The 26,674-nt window shown below is 48.6% G+C and overlaps 1 protein-coding gene across 1 annotated transcript in view; it reads right to left on the bottom strand.

Annotated features, from left to right (window-relative positions):
• PIGU (phosphatidylinositol glycan anchor biosynthesis class U) overlaps positions 1–26,674 on the bottom strand; it is a 700,531-nt gene that overhangs the window by 45,004 nt on the left and 628,853 nt on the right. The window lies entirely within an intron of this gene.

Raw genomic sequence — 26,674 nt, 5'->3', positions numbered from 1 at the left:
GTCCAGCATACACAGTAGCTAGGGGCCCCCAAAAGGTCCAGCCAATGCAACCGTTCATCTGCCTTAGAAGGAAGGGGTGGAGGAAAAAACACTGGAAGATGGATCTTTGGAGAGAGATGGAATTCAGAGCCCACCAGAAACACAAATTGGGAAACAATGCACAATCCCCGCAAAACTGCATAACGGTGGGGATCGTGAAGAACGAGCACTGCTCTAAGACCTTTTAAAAAACCGAGCAAGTGGCTAGGTACTCCTTCACAGTGCCAATCTGCAGGTAGTGATCAGGCCAAAGACAGCACAAATTCCAGGACAAAAGATATGATTCTAGGGTCCAGATCCATCTCCCAGAACCAAGTCAGAAATGTACACCACCTCCAAGCATAAATTCACTTTGTGGTTGGTCAATGGGCTGAATGGAGTACATCCAATGCATCGTCCAGCAGGTCCCATTCCTTGTGTCTGAGCCTAGAGCAGAGCCACTCCCTTAGGAAGACGACAGGGAGGGCAGATGGGCATGTCCAGCAATTCTGGGTACCACATTCTCCGGGCCTAGTCCGGAGCAATCGCAAAACGGACCTGAAAAGGCCAATTTCCTGAAAACCAGCAGAATGACAGTGCCTGGAATGCCCAATCGATGGGCAACACATCCGCCATAGCTCTCTGCTGAGGAAATTCCATGGAGCAAAAAAACCTGCACTTCCTATTCACATTGGAAGCTAAGACTTGAAGAGTCCCCCATTGAGAGAAAATCTTATCCCGAACTACCTACTGGAGCTCCCACCTGTGGGAGGTCCAAGTCTGTTTGCTCAAAGCATCTGCAGTGACATTCTCTCTTCAAGCAAGAAAAGCAGCAGTCAAAAATACGCCATTCTCCAGAGTCCAGAACAATTGGCGCATTGTTTCTCTGCAAAGTGGTAAGGACGCCACACCACCTCGTTTGTTGAGGTAGTGCATGGCCACTGTGTTGCCTGTCAGGAACAGCACACAATTCCATTTCAGAGGGGAAGAATGCGACAAGGGCAAATTTATGTGCTCCTGAGACTCAGAGGGAGAACAGAGTCCGCTCACCTCAGGTCTCATAGATGAACACCCCAACCTATCAGGGACACATCTGTGACTACCGTCACCTAGGGAAGGGACAGAGTTTCTGTAACAACGTGCCTTTCAGCAGGACAACCACGCAAGTTCGCGAGCAACGTAGCTAGACACCTGCACAAGATCCAACATCGATCCCTGAGGCTGTGAACACTGCCAACTAATTTGGCATTTACGCAACATGTGTAGCAAAGCCTCCAGAACCACTGGAATGCAGGGGACCATGAGACCCAGCAGAAGCAGGAAGGCTGACACAGGAACTTGTCCCTGAGATTGGAGGACACGTACCATCTGAGAGAGGATCGCCACACGGTCCTCGGGTGGAAAGGTTCTGCCCAGGCGAGTGCCCAAGCCTGCTCCGATGAACCAGAGGGACTTGGATGGCAGAAAACATGTGACTTTGAAGTTCAGGAAAAAGCCCAAATTATGCTAAAACACTCCTTTTCAACTGTGGCCCACCTAAATTAACTATCCTTATGTTGCCTAAAGATGAAAATGATGGGGCATTTTCTCCCTATGTCGTCTAACTAAGACAAGACAGCTTCAATTCCAGTGTCACAGGCATCACAGACATTCCTTCAGGCCCTTTGACAGTCTTCACTCCAATGAACCTTCTTAAGCTGCTTGGGTGATGTCAGAGCTGTCAGTGGTACAGGTATGGTGCCAAAGTCTGTCAAGAAGTTTCGGTAGTACCCAGTGAGGCCCAAAAAAGCTCTCATCTGGGTTTGAGTAGAGGGAGTCTCCCAGTCCTGTACAGCTTGGACCTTACTAGGGAGAGGTTGGATTTCACCCCCTCATGACCAAGGTAGGTAACCTTCCCCTGGGTTATCTGGCACTTTGTTGCCTTGATAGGGAGGGTGGCCCTTTTCATGGCCTGCAACACCCTATTCAAGCATGTCAAATGCTATTCCCAGGTGCAACTGTAGATAGCAATGTAGTCTAGGTAGACCAAGCAGAAGGCCTCCACCCCACTGAGAGCATGACTGACGACCTTTGGAAGGTGACAGGGGCATTTCTTCAACCCAAAAGGCATAACCCTAAATTGGTAAAGCCCTTCTGGTGTTCAGAAAGCTGTTTCCCCCTTGGCCTGGGCAGTCAGAGCTATTTGCCAATAGCCTAATGTGAGGTCAAAGGTGCTCACAAACTTGGCAGCACCTCCCTTGTCCACAAGCTCATGAGCCCAGGGCAATGGGTGTGCGTCAGTCTTGGTGACTGCATTGGCCCCTCTGAAGTCCACACAGAACCTCCAATCCTTGGTACCTGCCTGGGATCTTGCCTTGGGACAATGACCACTGGCCTGGAGCATGGGGCTGGTTGAGGGTTCAATAACACCCAGGTCCAACATCTTGGCAACCTCTGCCTGGATGACTGACATCCTGTAGCACCTTTTTTTGACAGGTACACTGTCACCAGTGTCAATAGCATGCCTACGGCATGGTGTCAGTAAGAACAGAGGGGCATACTGCTGGAGAAAAGCCCTGCAGGTCCTGTTTCTCTGGTGTCAGATGTGGAGAAAGTTGCACTTCCTCCACTGAGTGATCCTGAGGGTTGCTATGCAGAAAATCAGGAAGGGACTCACTCATCTTCCTCTTGCTCTGAAGCTAGCAAGAGGCATGAGACTTCTCCTCTCCTGTAGCAAGGCTTGAGTCTGTTGACATGGAATACCGGAGGGGCTAACCCAGGAACACCCATGCCAACCCTTGGTCTTTCCCCCTTCTGCAATGGCTTGGCAGGTGGAGGGTTGCCCTGAGCAATCCCAGAGGTTAAGATTCATTCAAAACGCCCTGTATGATGACACGTGTTTCTTCCCTTATGGCTTCTAATTCGCTCGCGTTGGCGTGTAGTTCGTTGTTGGGAACGTACTACACGCCAACGCGAGTGAATTAGAAGCCATAAGGGAAGAAGTATGGGATTGAGCCCAATATAAATAAAACCAGATCAACACAATCAGTGAATATATTTTGAATCTCTGGAGTATATTCAAGTAGCCCAGATTTGAGAAAGGCTCTGTTGAGCCGGAACATTTCATCATACAGTGCGTTTTGACTTAATAAAATACAACAAAATTAACAAAATTAATTGGCGCAGAGTCACAGAGTTATTTCTATTTACAATGTAATTGAGGAACTGCGACATTGCAAGGAAGGGAATAATTTCATACCTGTAACTCCATTTCTCCAGCATTGGTATCTTTCATGGATTCACATGCTTAGAATATTCCCAGTCTGTCGACAGGGAAGATTCTAAGCATGTGAATCCATGAAAGATCCAATGCTGGAGAAACTTTATTCTTGGAATTCCGGATTTGAGATTTGTATCAGATAAAAGGAATAATAAGGAGTCGCCCACCGGACCAGCTGTAAACAATAAAAGCCAAAAACTTCCTTTTTATAAGATTTATTCAAAATCTTCCAGCCATCACCTCTTGTTTTGCCAACTCTTCTTTCTTCAACTCAGCTTCAGTCTCTAACTTCTTGTATTCAAAGGCCAATTTCATCCTTAACGGAAATTCCAAAGCATTCCCTGGAAAAGCAATGCTAGGTTTTGGAATAGATGTGACAGGAGAGGTGGCAATCCCAATGGCAACATCTGTGACTTTAGGGGTAAGGACCCAACCAGAGACGCCCCCTACCTCCCATTATCATCATGAGTGTCACAGCCTGCTTGGAAATCCACAAGGGCAGTTATAAGCTCTGCCCTAGACGTATCTGTAAAATCGATTTCTATCTCTTCACAAGCACTCTGGAGAGCTTCTAAGCTCATCCTAGTCAATTCACCATTGGCAATAGTTTCGATTGTTTGTAGTGCAGTTATCAGTAAACACTAGTAAAACTCTAAATCAATAAAGACGTGTAGATATTTTGTAGTAGCTAGATTAAACACTGTCTTAAAAATCAGTGATCCCACCGCTGTACCACCAGTGCAAAGACTGGAGGGCGGTATCTGTACTTCTGCCCTCTATATGGTAGGGTAAATGAACAGAACACCCCAGCAAGGCTCTCAATTTGGTAGAACGTGGCGAGCAGCAGGCTTAAGCTTTCAGGAAGTGATGCAGGCAGGTTCTTAAGTACAGTGTTTCCCCAAAGCCCTCACAAAGGAATGGCCATGCACTATGTTAGGTGATAACACAGCTAATTTATATAAAATAAGGTTACAAAGTGGTGTGGAATTGTCGAGATATTGGCAATCCCCACACTACCTGAGAGGTTGACATTGGAAGGTGCACTGGCCACAGGAGTATGAAGGAGGATAAGGGGAGCTATGAGTGAGCATGTTAGAGGTGGGGGCCAGAGGAGTAAGGAACCTTGTATGCCAGTCGGACCCAGATCAGGACAGAGCCGCATCAGGGGAAGACTACGCAAGCCGAGCGCCTCAATTAGGATAGAGACGCAAACTAACCAAGCCTACTAACAATTTCCCTTTCTACATACACCTCTTAAACTCCAAACCAAACACAACCAAAACCTACAGCACAACAAACCGCACAAACTTCACTACATTGCAACAACAAAACAAAAACACACAGTCTTGCACAACAGTACACGACGACTACCGGCCGCAAACACCCCAGGCCCAGCCAACTGACCCACCAGGCTGAGGCCGCCAATAGCACATCACTGCTCTCTTGCACTTTTCCTGCTTCATCCCACTAACTCAACCTCCCCTCCTCCTTCAGAGCCAGGGGACCACTCCGGTGGTGATAATGCACAGTACAAATGTCCTTTAACATTAACATTACTACATCTACCAAATATATACATCTAAATAATAACACTTTGTCCCAGGAATACTCATTCGGAGAATGGCAAATATATACACTCTATGTGGTACCACAAAATACTTAAATTCAGTAATAGCTGCACTAACTGATGGCAGTTTTAAGTAAGCAGGTGGGCTCTTAAGTAAGGTATATCAGCATAGAATAGGAAAGAAAGGCAGGTTAGAAGTGAAAAGTGGCAGAATACTTTCTGTAGCTTAGATAAATAATTCTGAGTGAGGATACCCCCACTTGGGCAACCTGCAAGTGAAAAGTTAGGAAATAACTTATCTTTTCTTTTACAGCCCAGTCCGATAAAGTTCAATAACCTTCTGCTTTCTTTTAAAAGTTTCTACCACTCCAAAGTACTCGAGAGGCCTCAGGAGAACAGGATCCAAGACAAATCTGGGACCTCTGGATGACTGAGGCCAGAAGATGCTCTTCCTTGTCAAAGTACCTTTAGTGCCTTGGCAGACAAAGTGGCAGAGTTTCTCGGTTACACTCGATGATTCCCTCTGAGGAAGGACCCCTCCCTTGGAACAAGGAGACACTGGGATGTTGAGTCTGCGAGAAGAATAGAACCAAAGTCTTTCTGAAGTACCGCTGTTAGGCTCTTTGCTGTGCTCTCCTTTGGTCAATGATTTCTCTGACTGTAGAAGTCCTGGGAAGGCAAAACTAGTGGTGGTCTCCTTAAAGTCTTGGCAGTTGAAGATAAGACCCCTGGGACCCTTTGAAGACGTCGGGCGGCAACGGGAGCATAGGCCACTTTTGGTGTCGGGTTTCAGATTTACGCAGTTGTCCAACTTCCGGTTCTTCAGTGATGCAGCCGCAACAGGGAACTCTGGATGGCTTCTGGTAACCTAGACTCGATCAATGGAGTGGACCTCGGACCCTCATCAAGTCAGGACCCCCGGGACATCGTCGTTAGCTTCTGGTGGTGGGAACACCTACTGACAGACCTTTCACTGCACCCACCAACTCTGGGTTCTCTCTGGCAGGAAACAGTGGTCAGTGTTGACTGCCAGGATATCCGTTCAAATGTTCTTGGGCACTTAGGAACTTTCGCAGCTCTCGGTGTCCAGCAGCACTATGCCAGGGTACCCCCTGTTCTGGGCTGTAGACAGCAACGGCTTCCAGGGGTCATGAAACGCACCTCCGGACCCCTGGGCGACACCAATGGACTTCTCTGACTCGAGATGTCCGGCAATCCTCTTCTGGACTTCAAAGACCCCTTCTCCGGATGGCAGGCAGACAGGACTGGCTTCCAGGATACTTCGATGAAGAGCAGCAGCTTTGCACGATGGTCCCCCGTAGTTCGGGGAGAGGTTTTCTAGCCAGGTCCTCTCTGGATCAGTCCTTGGGAGACTGAACAGCTTTTGGATTACATGAAGAAAAGCAGCAGCAGAGACTTCTCTTCCAGCTGGGCTACAAGGAACAGCTGCTTCTTGCTAAGCTTCGACTTCACCTTCTGAACAAATTGGTAAGTGAGAGGTCCCCAGATTTACACATCTGTTCCCCATTCACTCTGGCTGAGCCAGGCTCAGTCATGCAATCAAGCAGAAGGGTATTCATGCAGGCAGGCAGCCAATCGGGCTCACAGGCATTCAGGCCATTCACTCCACCCAGACACCCATAACAAAAGATGTGGATTGGGGCAAGTAACCAGCCTTTCAGCACTTTATACTGCATTCATGGCAGTTTCAGTCAGGGCAGTCTCATTCATTGTGTCATACACACAGAAACCAGACACCCACAACAGAGAATGTGAGTTGACTCCCGACTCCATTCACACAGGTTCCACCCCTAGGGTGTACCTACAACACACATCACCCGGGAAGGCTCCAGTCAGTCTGACAGGAGGCAGCCCCGAGCCATATAAGTATTTCCACCCAACAGTGAGTCAGGGGGAAAAGGAACAACAGAGACACATATGGTGTTTCCACCCAACAGCCATTCAGGAGGAAGGGACAGAGTCAGGGCTTCCCAGGACTCTGGGAAACAAGGTAAAAGGCAATAGAAACCAAAAGGCCGTCTTGCCTTCTATCAGGAATCCATTAATTCCTATGGCAGGGCCTGGGCGTCCCAAACATGGAGGAGACTCAGCGCCACTGCCAAGTCAGCATGTAGCTGCCACCAGCCCATACACTGCTCTGCAAATCACACACATGTGCCCAAGAAACACACATAAGAGGTACAAGGGTGTACCACCACCCGTGGGTACCATAAGGGTATCCCATGGGTGATGTTCACCAAAAGATAAAATTAAGACCTGCACTGATAGAGGTTCAGGCTGGACCTCAGAGGCAGAACACATAGCGGAAAACACTCAGAGAAGTGGTAGAACAAGGACAGGAGGCCCTGTCCCTCCATAAGGCATTTCCAGCATCACACCTTGCTTCGCTCTGATCGTAATACTAGTTCTATAGTGCTCTTCGAGAGAAGATGACAACCTCTTCCAAGAGGATGGGGTCCAGAGGCAAGGTGGTGGTGTAAGGAAATTGGTCCAGAGGATGCCGAATGAAAGGGACATGGTAGTCTTGCTGAACGACATGCAAGGCCCAAACATCGAACATGGTTCGAGACCCTTCCATTTTAAATACAGAAATTCTCACTGCCACAGAAGACTTGTGACAGAATGTCTCACGGAAGTCTAGTACCCTGGGTGGCTGAGGGGACAGTGGCTGCTGCAGTTTCACGCCTAGGGGCACATCTGCCTCATCCTCTTGGGAAGCGCCTGCCTTGGAGTTACCTGGGGGCCATCGCACCTCTTCCACAGGGGCTGTAGGGTGCAAAAGGGCGAAAACCCTGACGCCCAGTGATGGAGCGGAGGGTTTGTGCACTGCCAAAACAAAAGACTTTGCCATCACCTTGGACGACTGAAACCGTTATAGGGTGTTGTTGGCCTTGGCCCCAAATAGGTCCTGACAATCAAAGTACATGTCCAGAAACTTTGCCTGCATGTCTTGCGCAAAGCCCGATTTCATCATCCAAGTGTGAAATCATACCCCCATCCTTGTGGCCATGCAGCGGCCAACACAGTCAGCTGTGCAGAGTTGTGATTGTAGGATGTGGTGGGAAGCCTACCTGCTATCGTATAAAATGGCCAAAATGACTTCTCTCATGTACTTTCAGGGAAATGGTCTGCCGTGTTGGCCATTGCTGATCACAGACCAAAAGAAAAATCTTCAGATTTGCAGTCGCAGCCTGTACCACCAAGCGCTCGGGGGAGGAATGGGAAGCCAAAAAGACTAGATCTGAGGGAGCTGCACGATTTTCTTCCCCAGCTCTCTGTCAACAGCAGTTGAAGAGGAAGCCCTTTCTCACACCTCTCGCATCAAGGCGACCACAGCTAAATTGAACGTTAGTAGGGTCTTCTTCTTGAGTCTTTAGTCCAGAACCTCCATTAGTTAAAACTTGACATTCGGTCTGGACAGGCCGATAATCCCTGTGTATCAGCAGCTTTGGTCATCAACCTCTGGAATGATGCCCAAGGTTTAGCCAGAGTGGGGGCTAGGAGGATATCCAGCTGTGGGGAGGTGTCAAGGCCACTGGCCTCCTGAAGATCTGAGGCCAGTTCTTGGGACGTCTTCATCTTCCCCATATAATTTCTCCAGGATGACCCTCTCCTCTCTGGAGCACATGAATTCCATTTCAAAGGTAAGTGGCTGACATTCCTCATCACAAATCTGTCACATTTTGGACATAAATGGCCTTACATGAAGTGGGGCTTATTTCAGAGGGTTCCAGTACCCTCGCTGCCGATGACATCGAAGACTAGGGCAGAACCGGCACAAGGCCTCGACATCCGAAGGTGGTGAATGAGGTCACCGGAAGACATTGTCTCCCTTTGCGTCCAGGCCAGAGCCCACAGGCATGCAGGAGTGTTCCCCTCTGGGTACGCTGCCAGTCTGAGGCAGTGGGTGCCCTTGGCAAAGATGTCAAGCATCTTTAAGGAGAAGTTCTCCCATTCCTCCAGGGCAGAGTATTGGGTGGGCAAAGGTACCTGTAAGTGATGTTTCCAGGGGAGTGTCTGGAGCGATAACGGATGGACGAAGAAGAATGGTGATGTGAGGAAGTGCCTGAGGAGCGAGACCTCTTACAGTGCAGCTTCTGGTCTTTTATCACAGGAGACCTGTCTTTGGAAATGCACTCAGCGCTACCTCGACCCCTCACCAGCTTTCTTGTGGAGGTAGGTGAAGGATTTAGCCGCTCTTTCCCAGAGGGCCTTCGGATGCGTGGTTTGGCACGACCCACAATTGTTGACATCTCGCCCAAGCAGTATAGACTATTGCCAGCTTGTGACCCAAGACCATTCCCTCCTGCAGCTGCTGATCTCTACCACAAGGAGGGGCCTTTCGGGAGCAGCGTTTTTGTCATAGTCAAAACCATCCCTTGCCGCAACCTAACCTGGAGGATCTTTGCTGCTGCTCATATCAGTCATTTCCTGGGGGTCTCCTGTTGTCGTGTGACCTGCAGTGATTGTCTGAAAATGCTTGGGTCATTCAGCTTCAAGTTATCAGGAGCCACCTTGTCAGAGTACAGAACCACCACCCAGCAGGACCCAAATTGGAAAACAACCACTTCATCAACAGCCTTTGGACCTCCTGCTACTCCACCAGTGACTGAAAAAAGTGGGCCAGCGATTCTAGGAATCCTGGCAGTGGTTTCCAGTTGAATAAGAGTAAGGTTTGTAAAGTTTGCAGGTGTGTTTCCACGTCCCCTTTCGCCATAGGGTTGTACGGGTGCAAAGTCCTCCCCCTACCTTTCCTTTGCCTGGTCGTGATCAGTGGAGTGCTGACCAAGAATCCCCCCTGTACTTCCCATAGAGCGGTGGTGTAAAACGTGAGGTGCGTCTCATATATATATATTTTAACGGTCGTCATGTTGGATCCACAGACAGCCGCCACTGTCCACAGATAGCACAGTGGGGATGAAGTCTGGAAAACACATTGAGGGTTATTTGGTGGCCGAAAGATAGCCTGGAAAGCGTGGGGAGTGGAATCAAGTTGACATGGAGCCGTTTTATAGGTGAAATAATGGTTTGCAGCTGGCGCAGAGTCTGCAGTAATTTTAGTGTCTGCGGACATCATTTGGATGGCAGGGGGATCTGAGTGAGTCTTCTTATTGGAAGGTGTATTGTATGTACTTTTTATATGGTTTAATTATATTGTGGTGGTTGGGGCCAGTGGCCACTGGCTAAACATACTATAATAATGTGTATAGTAATTATAGGTACTGTAGGGGGAGTATAGAGTATTTGTAATATGGTGGAATGATATAATGGAAGTGTATACAGTATTTACGATAGTACTCCATGAAGTCTCCTCCACCTTTCACACGGTCAACCATTCTATCCTCATTAAACAGTTACATGATACCTTTACCATCATGGACCTTGCACTGGACTGGCTGACCTATTTTTCTCACTAAACCCCCTTCCCAGCAGCAACTGTGCCGTTTCTACTCAACCACCTCACTGTCTACCTGCAGAGTATGCCAGGGTTCTATCCTATCATTGTGGCTCTTCAATATCTATTTCATCCCTCTGGCTCACCTGATGTCCTTCTTTTCTCATTTCCAGTGTTATGTTAATGACACACAGCTTTCCTTAAACTTCACAGAACTAATTTCTTCTCGTTGGGGCGTGGCTAACTAGCCATGGCTTAGGACGTGCCTTTGTGTCGTGCTCCTCATGATCCGACATTGATCAGTGTGATTACGCTGAAAGACTGCTGCACGCGACTTGAAACTGTAGGATTCGGTGTCTGAAGGCACAATCTGCAAGTACCCGGAGAAGAAAATGCCTCGCGCTTATGAATCAAAAGATAATTGATTTTGAAGGAGTCACCGTGGAGACAAAGGGGTGCCAAGATGGTGGACTACAAAGGGGGCGTCATCATGGCCCCGAGAAGGACTGAAGGCTGCCGAATGGTATGAGCCGCCGGGACGCCGCCTGCTAATAGAAGCGCTTGGGAGCCTCGCTCTGTTCATTGAAACAAAGTGGCAGCGTTCCCGGCTGCGAACCGAAGAAACAAATCAAAGTGAAACTGTAGCAGCGGGCGGACGCCGTATGTTGCGCGGCTCCCCGCCGCTTGTGAAATAAGCTGGGGAGGAAGAACAGTGAACGACGGTGAACTCATCCATAGAGGCACCGCTCGCTCTTAACATAGGGTGCATAGAAGTGCAGACCTGAGCGCAGATCATAAAGACTGGCCCTGTTGCTCCTGCAGGGACGGATGCTGAATGCTGGAGCGGCTCCCGGCTGCTTATGAAGGCGGCCGTGCCGAACGAACGCTGCGCTTGGAAATACGGGAGTGTGGACGGCGGCAAATACAACAAAGGAGGTGCTTCCCGTGATCAAGATGGGGCGAAAGGCGGCACAGCCCTGAGCGCCGGTATTGGGGGTTGTTTTCCTACGCTTGGAATACGGGATGCACAGTGATGAGGCCAGTTGACTGCCTAGGTTCCCTTGCACTGTTGAAGCGTGCTGCAAAGGTGCAGTGTGCAGCCTAAGCCAGTACACTGTTGGAACATAGGGACACCTGGCATGGAATGAGTGGATGAATAGGGCGGACTGTAATGCCTGCTTTATCATAACATAAGCCCTCAAATTGATCCCTCTCCACTGCTGAAGTGCCCAGCACGCCACTAAAAACTCTGCTCAAAGGATAGACGTGGGACGACACAGCCCACTCCAAGATCGACTTTGAGTGCTGCCTAACAAGGTAGCCCACCCAAAACGCTGACCTGCAGTGGGGATACTAAAGTGACACCGGAGAGCTGTTATCAGACATAGCGGGATTGCAGGATGTCGGTGAAAGGGCTGAAGGCCAGGGGTAAGCAGCCCTCTATGGACACCTTTGCGAAGGCGCAACGGACCCCTTTGACTCCAGCACAAAGGACGGGGGAGGCATCGGGGGATGACCCCCCCCTGAGGGAGGAAACCAACAAGTCCTAGCGGCCATAACGGACTTGAGTGCTCAGTGGGGCAGGGCGATAGCGGAACTTCTGACAGCCCTAGAAAATAAAATAGATGCTGTGGGAATTGAAGTTACCTTGCTGCGGCAGGACGTTAGAGCGCTAGCAGAAAGAACTAGCGGATTGGAAAGCGCAGTAAAGATCAACACTGATGTAAGCACGAACAATGCAAAGGAGGTCCACGTGCTCAAACAGCAGGTTGCCAACCTGGAAAACAGGGTGGAAGAAGCAGGACGGGCGAGACGGAACATCATCCGGGTGGTCGGCCTGCCAGAAGGAGCAGAAGGCCAAGACCCCACAGATTATGTGGAGAACATGATCATGCAAGAAGTGGGAGCGGACAAACTCTCACAGGGGTTCACGGTAGAGCGTGCACATCGAGCCCTTATGAGAAAACCACGGCCTGGAGCTCCACCGCGGCCGATAATTGCGTAAATCTTGAATTACAAGGACAGGGAAAAGATTCTGGAGTATTTTCGCAAGGGCGGAACGATAGAGAGGGCGTCTTCCAGAGTTACGGCATACCCCGACTATACTATGTTGTTGCAAAGGCAAAGATATAGTTATGTTGCGGTTAAGAAAAGACTGCGTGCGGCGGACATCAGGTACATGTTGTTGTACCCAGCAAAGCTGAAAGTACTGCACCAAGGCAGAGCGATGTTCTTTGACACCCCAGAGGATGCGGCGTCGTGGCTGGATCTACAGGGCTGTCCGGCGCAGAACGAGTAGCGAGATCCCCAGGAGCACGATAAGTGAAGACGCCATTTTATGTACCCTGCGAAGGTTGGGAGAGTGGGGAATCCTGGTATGGCGCCACAAATTACTTGGTAGACACGGCGTAGCCCTTTAACTTTATGACTCTATGGGACTGGAATATAGTGTGACAAACACCATGGGCGGTTAACATATTTAGGTATTTGGGGATAGATGTGTACCACACGGTGGAGGAGGAGCACAGACACAATACTGAGAGAGCCATTGAGAAAATTGAGAAGTGCATGAAATTCTGGGGGAAGTTGCCCCTAGCAATGATGGGACGTGGAGCAATGCTCAAGATGGTGGTCCTGCCCAGGCTCCTGCATTATTTCGGGAATATTCCACACCTGATACCCAAGAAATCATTCACCAAACTGAATAGCATGTGTAGGGATTTCCTTTGGCATGGTACCCGGAACGTTGCAGAACTTTTATGACAAAGGGGGAATAAAACTGCCCAATTATGAGGTCTACTATGTAGCGAGCCAACTGCAATATATAGCTAAATGGCTCTCAGATGAACTGACCCCCGAATCCAGGTTGTTTGTACACGATTGTACCCCATTTTATTTGAAAGAATTGATCTGGTTGCCCAAGACAGAAATGAAAGGGCGCACCAAGATGATGAAACTCGGGTGGGAAATGTGGCGCCAAGCGTGCCAGAAGATGGAAAACCCATTCCCATGCTCCCCGCAGGTACCATTGGTCGCACTGGCGGGGGGAGATAAGCAGTTGATGATGATACTTAGGAACCATTGGGAGGCGGCTGGCGTGGTGACAATGGGGATATTTGGCGGGAGGGGGCCGTCATAGAGTTTGAAGTGCTGGGGGAGGAGACGGGGTTACATAGGGGCCAGTATATTACATATCACAGGATGGTCCAGAGAATTAGGAGCACATGGCCTGAAACGGTACTGGAAGGAGAACCAGATGCTACTGTGGACATGATATATGATATGACAGAGGGGGGGGGCATGAGATCTCCAGACTGTATGAGATGATGATTTCTAAGGTCGGGAAGGAGTTAACACAATTGAGACTAGATTGAGAGGCGGAAGTGGGCGCCCCGTTAGAAGATGGGATGTGGGAACGTGCTTTGAGATACCACAAGGTGTCAAGGAATGCGAGACTGAAACAGATACAACTATATATTACGCACAGAGCATACATGACACCAGAAAGGAAATCCAGGTTCAAGGATGCTGGGAGACAAGCATGTCCCAAATGTGATCAAGAAAAGGCCGGCATGGTGCACATGTTCTGGGCATGTCCAGTAATTGAGCGATTCTGGGGTGAAATAGCAGAAAAGCTAGAGGGAAAGGGGGTCACGATGGTTGTAAATACGGCTTGGGCTTACTTGTTTGCTTGGGGGGTTCCCCATATCGCAGAAACTTAAGCATATTAGTAAATTGAAAGATCTAGCATATGTGCTCGCAAAAAGAAGGATTGGCATGGATGGAAGACTCGTCATAAACCACGGGTGGAGGTGTGGTGAAAGGATCTGCAGAAGTGGGCGGAGGCAGAAACCATGGTATGGCAAGAGGCGAGCAATGCAGGGGGTGAGGAGGAGGCGGGAAGATTGATGGCATGGAGATCATTAATTGCGGAATTGTTTGGAACGGTACAAGACCCGACAGGATCCACGGTGAGTGGGACCCCACCACGCGATGCAGATACAGAATGAGTGGAACAAATAGGCTCGTAAAGGGGGGTGGGATGGGGGAAGCAGTGACCAAAATAAACCGATGAACATTTGTATTGTTGATGCATACACTGTGTGTGTGGTTTGTATTGTTTTGTTTGAATAAATTAATAAAACATTTAAAAAAAAAAAAACAAATTTCTTCTCGTTTTTTATCCCCGATTGTCTGACTGCCATCGAGGTATTATTGTGTGCGGCTAACAATCTGTCTCAATGCTAGTAAGACAGAGATTTTTTTTATTGTGACACCTGTGCCCTGTTTTTCTCCTACCCTCTGGCCCCACTCTTTGGGCCCTCTACTCTCACCATTCTGTGAGGCCAAAAACCTTGGGGTTATCTTCAAGTCCTCTGTCCCCTTTAAAAGCTCCAAAATATAAGGTGTAAAGAAAGCCCACTTTCAGCTTGAACTCTTACAGGCATTCTACGGTTCATCACCTTCCCCCAGAACCTCACCATTTCTAGAGCCCGGGTCCTCTGTAGGCTGGACTACTGCAACAGCCTCTTCCTTAACCTCCCCCTTTGTTGTCTACGTCCCCTTTGGCTAATCTAGAATAGTGCATCAAGACATATCCTTGGTCTAAAGCCCAAGGATCGTAACACTGCAGCCCTAAAATGTGTGCATTGACGCCTGGTAGTTGCAAGGATGAAATTCAAGATCCTCTGTATCACTGACAAGACTTTCTGGGGCCTGGGACTACAATATCTCCAACTTTGTCTCCCTAAATACTGTCCTGCTAGGGCCCTCTGCTCCTCTAACTCCAACTCTCAGCTTGTGAAACGCATTTTGAAACATAGAACGGGAGGCATGTCTCTCTCTTCGGCCGGTGCCTCTCTTTCGAACAGGCTTCCTGGTCCCCTTATACTTGAGCTTGACTTCCTTAAATTCTGGAAACTTGAAAACTCTTCTTTTCTCTTCCTGTTTTACTTAATCCCTTCCCTGCTTACTCATACCACTGCCACTGCCACCGAGACTGGTGGCCTGGTCCCTCATGAACCTCACAGGTTCCAGGCCATATATCTAGTCAACACCAGTAGATCCAACACCCCCTTCAGCACTGCCCTTGTGGGTCTACCGCCTGGCGGCTGTGCGGTACGACGTCCTTTCGTCGCAGTATGTTTTTCGCTGGGTTTTTTACGGCAAATTTTTTTCGGAAAAACCCAACTAACCCCCCCCCCCCCCCCCCAAAAATAAATTCAATGGGTTTTTCAAAAAACAAAATCGTGGGAAATAAACCCACCTTGGCATCTCTTGGCACTTTCCTTCTGGGCTCCTATCAGCACTTGGCAATCCCTACTTCCCTTTCCATTCATGCACTTCTCTAATTCAACAATACATATGTGCATTGTTAACAGCAGTGTGTACATTTTTTGAGATAAGCAAGGGACATGCAGATGCAAAAGATTTGTAGAACATTCTTAAGTGGCAGTTGGTGAGTGGAAGTTGAATAAGTTGATAGGGTTATATGTAGAGTTTTTTAAAAACTGATTGGTGGATAGATGTGTGACTGTTTGAAAGCAGGCAATGAGGGAGTGTTAAAAAACATAACGGTAACAAGGATAGAAGGGCTGTCTTGTGAGATGTTATGCACGTGCATTCTGTTTTTTTTTTAATGACACATGGCCTGGAGAGGAGACTGCAGATAGTCATGAAGGTCCATGGATTATGGTCCTTATTGTATGCCAGAGAAAAGTATTTGGGACAGAAAATGGTTTGTGCTTTTTTCTTTTTCTCTAGTATAGAATTGTCAATTATTTCTATTGGCATAGCAGAACATTCTAAAGTGAAACGCGGTTCCAAAAGGAACATTTATTTTGGTGTTTTTTCATTTCATTTTCTTTTTTTTTTGCATTAGATGCCAGGAAGTAAGGTGGGGAGGGAAATACGGGAAGGGTCACCAACCACAGATATGGAGGGGCAGGTGGAAAGGGGAAGATGTTGGGTGTGCGTTAAATCGAAGGTAAGGGGCAGTGTTTCTCATGCTCCTTGATTACAGCCTTAAAAGCACTTTGAAACTGCTCCCCACTGCATAGTGGTGTTGCAGTATATACAGAGTACTATTGTCTTGGAAAGATGTGGGTGAACAGCCTCTTTTATGGCTTGCAAGGTAGCTTGTGGGATTTTGTGCCCCACAGGAGTAGCCTGTGTGCTAGCAGTGTTGGTGGAGGAAGATGAGGTAGAGGAAGACGGCATATTATTTCCGGATAAAGGAACAGCCGTTCTCAGAGCATCCCGGTGGTTGGATTTCATGTGGCGGCGCATGAAGGTGGTCCCATATGAGTAGTGCCCAGTTCGTCCACGTCTGAGTACACGCATTTTACCTTGGTAGCTTTAGCCTTCGGTACACCCCCAACGATGGTAAAGAAATGCCACACCCATTATTCTCTCTGGGTGCTGGAGGTAGGCATTTGCTCTCTCTCCTCTTCCTGGTCCTCCTGATTCCTTTTTGCATCATTGTGCTTTTTCTGTTGTCTAGGCCCTCCAGCTGGTGGTGGTGGCTCCTGGGGAGGAGGATTGGTCATGGCTGATGCCCTTTTTGAAGTTAAATAGCAGTTGTGCTAATATTCTTCCACGCATGTGTTCTCTACTGGATTGCAAATACAACATTAAGAATAGGTCGAGGAGCTGTTCTAGGGTACATTTTCAACTTAAAACTTCCCTAGATCAGCTGAAAGAACAAGTTACTTACCAACTGGTAACGTTCTTTCGACTGGATGTTCCTCCAACATATAGCACATCTTTGACATGTAATGTCCACAGCTGTGCACTTAGGACATTTTTTAGCAGGGGGCGTCTTGCGTCGATGACGTTGGGTCGATGTCCCTCGAAGGCCTCCGTCGAGGGCGACGTCATCGGATGTTATAAGTAGGACGCACGGCGCCCATAGCCTCAGTTTAAGTTTTTTCCCCCAGAACGTGTGGCACCAGTCTCATGCCTGCTTGACTGCACATAGCCTTGCGGAAACGTAAGCTGCAATCGCATAGGAAATTCTCCAGAGGGGCAGGGTGGGAGGGCGAATACGTTGGAGGAACATCCAGTCGAAAGAACTTTGCCAGTTGGTAAGTAACTTGTTCTTCAAATGGATTGTGTTGTTCAACGTATTCCACATCTTTGACAGACTCCCAAAGCAGTACCAGTAAATGGAGGGGGGTGGGGAGAGTACCCAATCAGATGGCGGAATAAAGAACTGCCTTACCAAAGGCCATATCCTGACAATGGACTGTATCCAGGGAGTAATGCTTAAAGGTGTGGAGCGAAGCCCATGTAGCGGCATCACAAATATTCAGAATACAAACACACCGCTGAAGGACAGTGGAAGTAGCCACGCCCCTAGTTGAATGAGCTTGCTACCCTTCAGGAGGGTCCTTACCTGCCAAAAGGTAATACTCCGTAATGGTGAGGATAATCCACCTGGACAACAGCTCAGCATATCCTGCAAAGAGTTGATCGTCCACTCTGACCCTGGACATCCTAGAAATGTAAAAGCTCAGAGCTCTCCTAGGATCCAACATATGGAGGATAGAAAGAAGGAAGAACCACCTTCTGACTCAAATGAAAATCAGAAACTACCTTAGGTAGAAAGGACGGACGTACCCCAAGTACTACCCTGTCTTTGTAGAACACAGTAAAGGGTGGTTTAGAGGAAAGTGCCTGCAATTCACTCACTCTGCGAGCGGAAGTAACTGCAACCAAGAACACTGGGCCTCATTATGACCCTGCCGGTCCAGAAACAACGGTGGCGGTAAATCCGCTGCCACCGTTGTTTCCGGACCGGCTGATTCAGAGTCCTGCAGGCGGGAGGTGTCACTCCCGGCAGGTCTGACCTGGCGGGAGTAACGCCCCCCGCCTGCAGACGGAACAAGTGTTCCCATTGTCCCCATCCCCATGGAGTCCTATTGGACTCCATGGGAATGGGGATTTACGGAATTCTGCCTCTGGAATTACCGGGTCACCGGGGTTGTAATGCCTCGGTGATTCTGGCAATCACGGAGGCGGAATGGTATTTCGGGTCCGGCGGCAGCCTGCCGGTTTTTCCGGCACGGCTACCGCCGGATTCATAATGAGGTCCACTGTCTTGAAGGACAATAATCTCAAAGGACAAGAGTGCAAAGGTTCAAACGGAGCACCCATGAGTAATTTGGAAACCAAATTTAAATCCCAAACCGGCACTTGGAAAGGAGACGGTGGGAACACAGTCAGTCTTTTAAGAAATTGAGAAATCAAAGGAATCAGACGAGCACTTAAAATATAGACAGTGCTGCCAGGTAACCCTTAATGGCATCAACTTGAAGGCCGCTGTGGGCCAAAGAAAGCAAAAAAGACAAAACCATAAGAATGGAGCACTGAAAAGGATCCACACTGTGACCTCTGCACCAGTCGCAGAACTTACGCCAACGGCAATGGTACATGGATTTTGTTGCAGGACGCCTTGCTGAAAGCAACACCTCCATCACGTCATCCGGGAGGTCCCAATCCTTATACCTCAACCTTTCAGATACCATACCAAGCGTGAAGGATGAGAGTCTTGACCTCTGGATGGAGAACCTGACAAGCCCGCACCCCCCCCCTTTCCTCCCATTCCCTCCCTTTCACCCCCATTGCGCGCGCCCCCTCCTCCCCCTCGCACGCGTGAGAGCAGATCCTCTCGGCAGGGAAGACGACGTGAAGGGCAGATGGCCATTTCTAGAAGGTCCGGGTTCCACGCTCTGCTGGCCCACTCCGGAGCAATGAGGATCATGTGGGTACCGAACCTCCGCTATACTTGAGGAAGGACGAGGACTGGAGGAAACGCGTACAGCAGTGGGAATGACCAATCCACTATGAATGCATCACCTAAGGCTCCTCTTGGAGGAAATTCCCTTGAGCAGAATCTCTTGCACTTCCGGTTGACACTGGTGGCGAAGAAATCCACTTGCTGGGTTCCCCAAAGGGCGAAGATCTCCTGAAGGACTTCCTGAGCCAACTCCCACTCGTGAGAGAAAGTGCTCTGCTTGCTCAGAGCATCCGCCGCTGCATTTTCTTCTCCGGCCGGATGAACCGACGAGACCGAAATTCCCTGCTGGATGACCCTGAATCAGATCTGCATTGCCTCTCTGCACATCGGAAGTGACCGTTATCCTCCACCCCCCCTTTTTTGTTGAGGTAATGCATGGCCACTGTGTTTTCTGTCATGATCAGGACACTCTTTCCCCTGTACAGCCGGGAGAAAAGCCTTCAGGGCTAGCCTGATGGCCCTCAGCTCTAACAGGTTGATGTGGAGACTCCGACGGAGACCAACGACTGCTGGCGGTCAAGTCGTCGGCATGAGCGCCCCATCCTGTGAGGGAAGCATCTGTCACTAGTCACCTCCAGCCATGGTTGCCAAAACGGCTCCCCCTTCATCAGGTTCCCTTCATTGGCCCACCACAGTAGATACTGGGAGACCAAGAGTGGAATCTGAACGGGATCCGACATCTTGCCTGAGAACTACGCCCACAGCATCTTGAGGACCCATTGCAGGGATTTCCTCCTCAGCCTGGCCTCTGGCACCAGAAAAATGCAGGATGCCATGAGGCTGAGCAACCTTAAGAATTTGAAAGCCGGGAGACTCTGGGCCTGTTGAAAATTGTCCACCATCTGCACAGTGTGATGAGCCCTCACCTTGGGAGGCGAGCACTTCCAAGGACCCGTCTAATACAGCCCCGATGTACTGGAGCTGTTGGGAAGCTGCCAGGTGCGACTTCCTGAAATTGAGGGAGAAGCCCAGCCTGTGGAGGGAGCGGCACGCGTGACCCAGGTGATCCAATGGTTTCCCGGGAGAGCGTGCCCAGATCAGCCAGCTGTCCAGTTAGGGGTAGACGTGAATCCCCCCCCCCCCTCGCCTGAGGTACGATGCCACCACCACCATTAGCTTGGTGAAGACCCTCGGACGGAGGTCAACCGAACGGCAGGACACGAAATTGAAAGTGCGAGTCTCCAGCTGCAAACCTCAGGTACTTTCTGTGCCTGGGATGAATCGGCACATGAAAGTAAGCATCTTGTAGGTCCAGAGCCACCAACCAATCCTGAAGGTGAAGGGCCTGGAGCACTTGAGAAAGAGTAACCATCTTGAACTTGTCTTCCTGAGAAGTTTGTTCAACCAACACAAGTCCAGCATGGCTCTCAAACCCCCTTCTTTCTTGGGGGATCAACAAATAAGAGGAATACCATCCCTTGTTCCTCTCAGTTACAGGCACCAGTTCTATAGCGCCTTTCTCCAGCAGGGTTAAGATTTCCTGCACAAGGAGCAGATCTGGAAGCTTTAAAGAGAGATTCCCCGGTGGATTGTCGTGAGGCTGCTGTAGGAAGGGAAGGCAGTAGCCGTGGGCTATAGTATCCAGAACCCACACATCTTAAGTAATGGCTTGCCATTCTTCGAGATGCTGAGACAGTCTGCCCCCAACCGGCGAACCGTGGGACATGGCCTGTTGACTGTTTGGAAGCGGCTGCGGCAGTGCCTGAAGGCAAAGAGGCAGCTGCCTGAGTGGCTTTGGCACCTCTATTTCTTTCACTGGCTCCTTTGACTGGCGGCCCCTCTCGTTCTACCAAAGGAGGAGTAGTAACAAAAAGAACCTCCCCTTCACTGCTGTCCCCTAGGACGAAAAGGCAGAGGTTGACGCACAGCTGCGCTTAAACATTTTGCCACAGCTTTCGAGGTCTGCAACCTCTCAAGGCTCTCGTCAGCCTTGTTGCCAAACAAAAGATGCGCCATCAAAGGGCATGTTCAGAAGACTGCTTTGCACATCCGGAGCAAAACCCGACTTCCGCAACCACGCAAATCTGCGTATAACGGTGCTCGCAGCCATGAACCGGCTAACACTGTCTGCTGTATCCAAACCTGACTGAAGGGATTCGCACATGGCATCCTTGCCGTCCTGCACGAGCGCCAGGAATCCATCCCTTTCTTCACCCCTCAGGAATATGCTCAGCCGCTAAAAAACAGTTTCACAGTGTATGTGAGAACCTTGCTAAGGCAAAAGTGGAGTTGGTCGATTTCAATGCCATGCTCCCTGCAGAAAATACCTGCCGAGCCCAACCGTTGAAGCCCTTGTCGTCTCTATCAGGAGGGATGGTAGGGTACGCCGCCTGCCTGAGGTGGCCGTAGCTGTCTGAACCACCAAACTCTCAGGAGTGTGGTGAGTGGATAAATAGCTGGGGTTGCTAATGGAACGGTGGTACTTTTTTGTCAAAGATTTATTAACAGCCAAAAGATTCCGGTGACTGCCAAGCAGCTGCCACCCTTTTCTGTAAGGTGAGATAAAACGGTAACACCGGGTCAGAGGACGGTCCTTGATCCAAAATGTCTGTTAGATCATCCTGTACAAAGTCTTCAGGAGGACTGGACCAACCCAGATACTCCGAGACCCTAGACATACCAGAAGTGTCCAACCCACTAGCATCATGAAGGGTTTACCTCAACTCCTCCAATTGACTGTCTCCCGAAATAATTGGAGCCACATCAAGTTCACCAGGGTCCTCAAAATCAGACCTTTCTTCCTCTTCAGAAATGTCGTCCAGAGGGAGTTGAAACCCTGGCCTGGAGACAGAAGTGGGCCTGGAATCCAATACTGGCCTCACAGACTTCGCAGTAGCCTTCCTAGGAGGATCCACCACATCGGGGTACTACAACAGCAAATTTTGGACTGAAATCCCCAAAGGCGTCAAGGGGCGCCGAAGGCTTCCACGCCAAGAGTGCCGACAACCTCAGCATTGTGAGCGCCGAAGGCTTCGGCGTCGACACTGGTGCCGACGGCGCCATGGGCTGATAAGATGGCAAAGCATCGACGTACGAGTCGGACGCACACATCGCCGACCGAGTCGACGCTGGCTTCGAGCCCTTAGTAGGTTGCAGCAGTCTCACTGGGGACGAGGACCGAGACCTAGAAGCACGTCTCTTGCGACTATCTGAAACATTGCCCGAACGGGACCTAGAAGGTTCCCTATGCGAGTCACGTTGCGGACCCGAGTCCGAAGGCGTGCGAGCCCCGGTACGAGACCGATCCTGGCCAGCTTCGTTAGAAGGTGCGACCGGACCCATGCCTTGCGATTGAAATATCACCAACGTTTGCTCCTTAAAGGCAGCCCATTCCTCCGGAGTCGAGGACTTCGTCGTGCATGCCACTTTCCTTGTGGCCCCATCCTCCGAGGAGGACGGGAAAGGCGACCGGTGACGGCGCTTCCGAGAATGCCGCGACGAGGAAGAAGAATGGCGGGAACCACTCCGGAACCGAGAACCCCCGGCCTCCTCCCGACGCGGAGAGTCGCCCCTCGAGTCGTTAGTGGAGACCCCTTTTTTGGAACTCGACTTGGATTTACGGGACTTACTGTGCTTAGAACCCCAACTTACCTGGAGCTTCCCCTTATGCTCCCGCAAGGCCTTGGCAGTTAGCGACTTGCATTTTAAACAGTCGTCGGTGTCGTGACTCTCGTCCAAGCACCACAAACAAATGCGATGCAGCGCGGTGATCGACATTTAAGACTTGCAGTCCGGGCAAGTCTTGAAGCCAGACCGCGCAGTCAGAGGGGTCAAAGAAAAAAAGACATCTCAACGATGAAACACACGAGGCGTGCCAGGTTTCATGAAGCAACACGTTTGCGGAAAGAATGGAACTGAGGCTACGGGTTCTGTGCATCCTATTTATAACATCTGGTGACGTTGCCCTCGACGTAGACCTTCGAGGGACATCGATCCGACGTCATCGACGCAGGACGCCCTCTGCTGAAAAAGTTTCCGAAGTGCACAGCTGTGGACATTACATGTCAAAGATGTGGAATACATTGGAGGACACAATCCATTCTAAATGCAGTTTTGAACTGTTCGCGTAGCACGGACTGGTTCGCAAACATGTCATCAAACCGTGCGTGTGGTCACGTGACACTGTCCGGAAAATCCACAATGACAAGACATTTGCGAACAAAAAACATGCAAAAAGTTCATAGAAGTGTTAAAAAATGTTGCTAGGAGGTGGGGAATGGCACAGTTTTAAATTAAAATGTTCTAGATCGGCCAAAAATGCTGCTATATTGGCGGGTAATTATGATATTAGGACGTTGTAGCAAATTAGCGTGCACTGGTAAAAACCTATGACATTCAGTGAAATAACTTTGTTAAAGGGTAGTTATGGTTACAAGTAAAACAGAAAACCCCTTAGAAATTAGCCAGTTTAGGTAAGTTAAGCAACCATAACTTCGCCATCACTGTGCACTGCTAACACTAACACCCAGGACATCACTGATGACATTACAAATGTCATTGATCACATCACTGATGACATCACATATCTGGGCCAATTGTTGACTGACATATGTTGGCCAGGCAGATTTGTTTACTGACAGTCAAAATATGAAAATTGAAAAGGTGCTATATATGTACATCTTAACCTTCTTGTATGTTCTTCAAGTACTTTCCTTAGGGTTTGGTCTCAGCTCATGAAATCCCCAAAGGCGTCAAGGGGTGGTTGAGCAATAAGCAGGCTTCAAACAATTAATTTTTACACATGATGATTAAATTTAATGTTATTGACATTTTCTGGTGATGTTGTTTCTTTCTTGCTTACTGTCACGATGCCTGCCCCCAGACATCAGGAGCCTGCCAGTCTACCCAGAGTACAGGCACCCATGGGAACTCATGGGGGCCCAAAGGATTGCCTAGGGGCTTCATGGACTCAGTCCTGGCGCCGTTGGCGCCAAGCTCATAGTGCCTTTTTCAGACAGATCAGGTCATCAAGTGGAGAAATCATGAACAGGCCACCGTGAGGCCTTTGAAGGGATTACTTTCTTCCTGGGACTATTTTCTTGGGTGTGGTATTGGGACTATTTTACCTGGGGACTACTTCGTGATGGCTATTTAAACCACGTCCGGAGAGCAGAACACGCTTCGCGTTATTCTGCACTTCTGCAGCGTAACGCTCACCGTGCCTGCAGCTCCAGCATCTAGTCCGCAGCTATGCCCGTCTTGTTCTCCACGAACCGAACCTGCAAAAGAGAAAAGGAAAAGCAGATTAGAACAGGAGCCTTACCACTTGTCATCGCATTCATCTGGGAGTCGCCGCACCTGCAAGAAAAGGAACACCTGTTAATGCACTGTACTGTCAGCAGCAGCGCCGCAGAATACTCACTGATGCTCCTTTCATTCACATGATCCCGCGACGCACTCTGATGAGATCTCCGCTCGGAGTATCCGCATATGCAAAGGAAAGAAAGACAACAGGTGAGCTGCGCTCCGTTTAAAGACATTTAAATTCGCACCGCAAGATACTTACTTGGGAACAATACCTGCTCGAGACGTCGCTAGTCATCATCATACGTCCCTCATTCTAGAGAAGTGCTGCACCTGCAAAATAAAGAGAGGACAATTGATTAATCACATGAATTAACAATATTGCTTGCTAAGACTAGTGCTTGGTGTAAAAACTGACTCTTAAATTGGCGCAACCTTGTTTCGTACGGAGAAGAGACATCCATCTTGGGCCATTCTGCAAGAGGAAGAAACATAAGAAAAAGTGCAAGAGTGAACTATAAGAGAATCTGAACTCTAAAGCATTGCATCATACTTTGGATTGGCATAAAGACTTACCTCCGAGTCATTGTTGTCTGGAACTCTGCCATAGGATTACGGGATCAGTGAAGGTTTCTACTGCATCCTGACGCAGGATGGAGAGCCCCTCGTTCTTAACAATAAGGTGAGACATAATGAGGGGAACACAAGGTGGTTACGGAAAAAACAGAAGTTAAACCTCTTTACCACGGTCGGCTAACTATCATTATTACCACTTTAGGAAAGTCCTCCTACGTGCCAGACAGACGAAACTAAGTGGGCAAGTACAGTCACTCATCACCACACTACGAGTCACATTGGTGGAGACCGTTGCAGTCCAGCTTCGTTCGGCGCCCCTGTGGAACCCAGGTGAGCGTAACACTTACTTACTTTCCCTGTACGTGCCTCTGATTTGTATGCATCATGGGTTTTCATATGTATTTGTACTAATACAATTATGTAGAAAGCTTTGAATTGTTACAATTTATCCATTTTTAACATTACTAAAAACTCTGCAAAAGTACCATTCCTTATTTTAGTAGCCAAAATTGCCAAATTAAACATACTGCACCTCTTTCGTGCATCCACACCCATTACCTATGTGTATGTATGATTAGATTCCTGTATTAATAACACTCCAATATAATATTTTGTTTAGATTAGTAGTATTTTCTTAATACTGATCACCCGTGAAATCTTGCTACCAACATTGTAAACGCAACCTCTCATAGGAACTTTTTTATCACAATTCATTTAATATGTGATGTCATCAGTGATGTGATAAATGACATTTGTGATGTCATCTTTGTTGTCTTGGGTGTTAGTGTTAGTATTGCACGGTGGTGGCGCAAGTTATGGTTGCTTATCTTACCAGGATAGACAAAACCAAAATTTCAGGGTGAGAGGTCACACCACTCTGGCATTCAAACATATATAACTGTCAATGGAAATACAATTTTTCACATAAACGTGTTTTAATATCACCTGGATAGAACTGGTGGGGATAGAGCACCCAGGGGTATTATAGAAAACAATACAAACAGGTATGATCCAGTAGACAAGAATGGATCACAACAGCAAACCGCTACTCTTGGTCAGTCATATCAATTGTGCAGTTACAAGAAAGAACATAAACCCAAATTCATGAACATGTGTACAAAAAGTCACAAAAACAATGCTTAAACTGTGCACTGTTCAGGTGGTATTTATCGTTGACACAACAGTGTTTCGGCCTAATGGAGCTGTAAAGTGCAGCTTAGTGGGCAGGCCTTCATCAGGACGTGTGATGGAAGAATGGTGGTCCCGGGATCTCTATCAAAGACTTATCCAGTGCAAGGGTAAGCGAGAAAATCCATCATAAGTATAGATGTCTGGATGGCATCAAATGCGCAGTGGAAGGAAACAAAATTGTACCTCAAACGGTAAGAAATGTCTTCTAAATTGTAATAGAGATCCCGGGACCACCATTCTTCCATCACACGTCCTGATGAGGGCCTGCCCACTAAGCTGCACTTTACAGCTCCTTTAGGCCGAAACACCGTTGTGTTGACGATAAATACCACCTGAACAGTGCACAGTTTAAGCATTGTTGTTTTTGTGACTTTTTGTATGTTCATGAATTTGGCTTTATGTTCTTTCTTGTAACTGCACAATTGATATGACTGACCAAGAGTAGCAGTTTGCTGTTTTTTCATTGAGATCCATTCTTGTCTACTGGATCATACCTATTTGCATTGTTTTCTCTAATACCCCTGGGTGCCCTATCCCCACCAGTTCTATCCAGATGATATTAAAACACATTTATGTGAAAAAATGTATTTCCATTGACAGTTA

The sequence above is a fragment of the Ambystoma mexicanum genome, chromosome 3p (genome assembly GCF_040938575.1).
Source record: "Ambystoma mexicanum isolate Mex_15411 chromosome 3p, UKY_AmexF1_1, whole genome shotgun sequence".
Lineage (NCBI taxonomy): Eukaryota > Metazoa > Chordata > Amphibia > Caudata > Ambystomatidae > Ambystoma > Ambystoma mexicanum.
The sequence above is the reverse complement of the archived record's forward strand: the minus strand, read 5'-3'. Positions and strand labels throughout refer to the sequence as shown.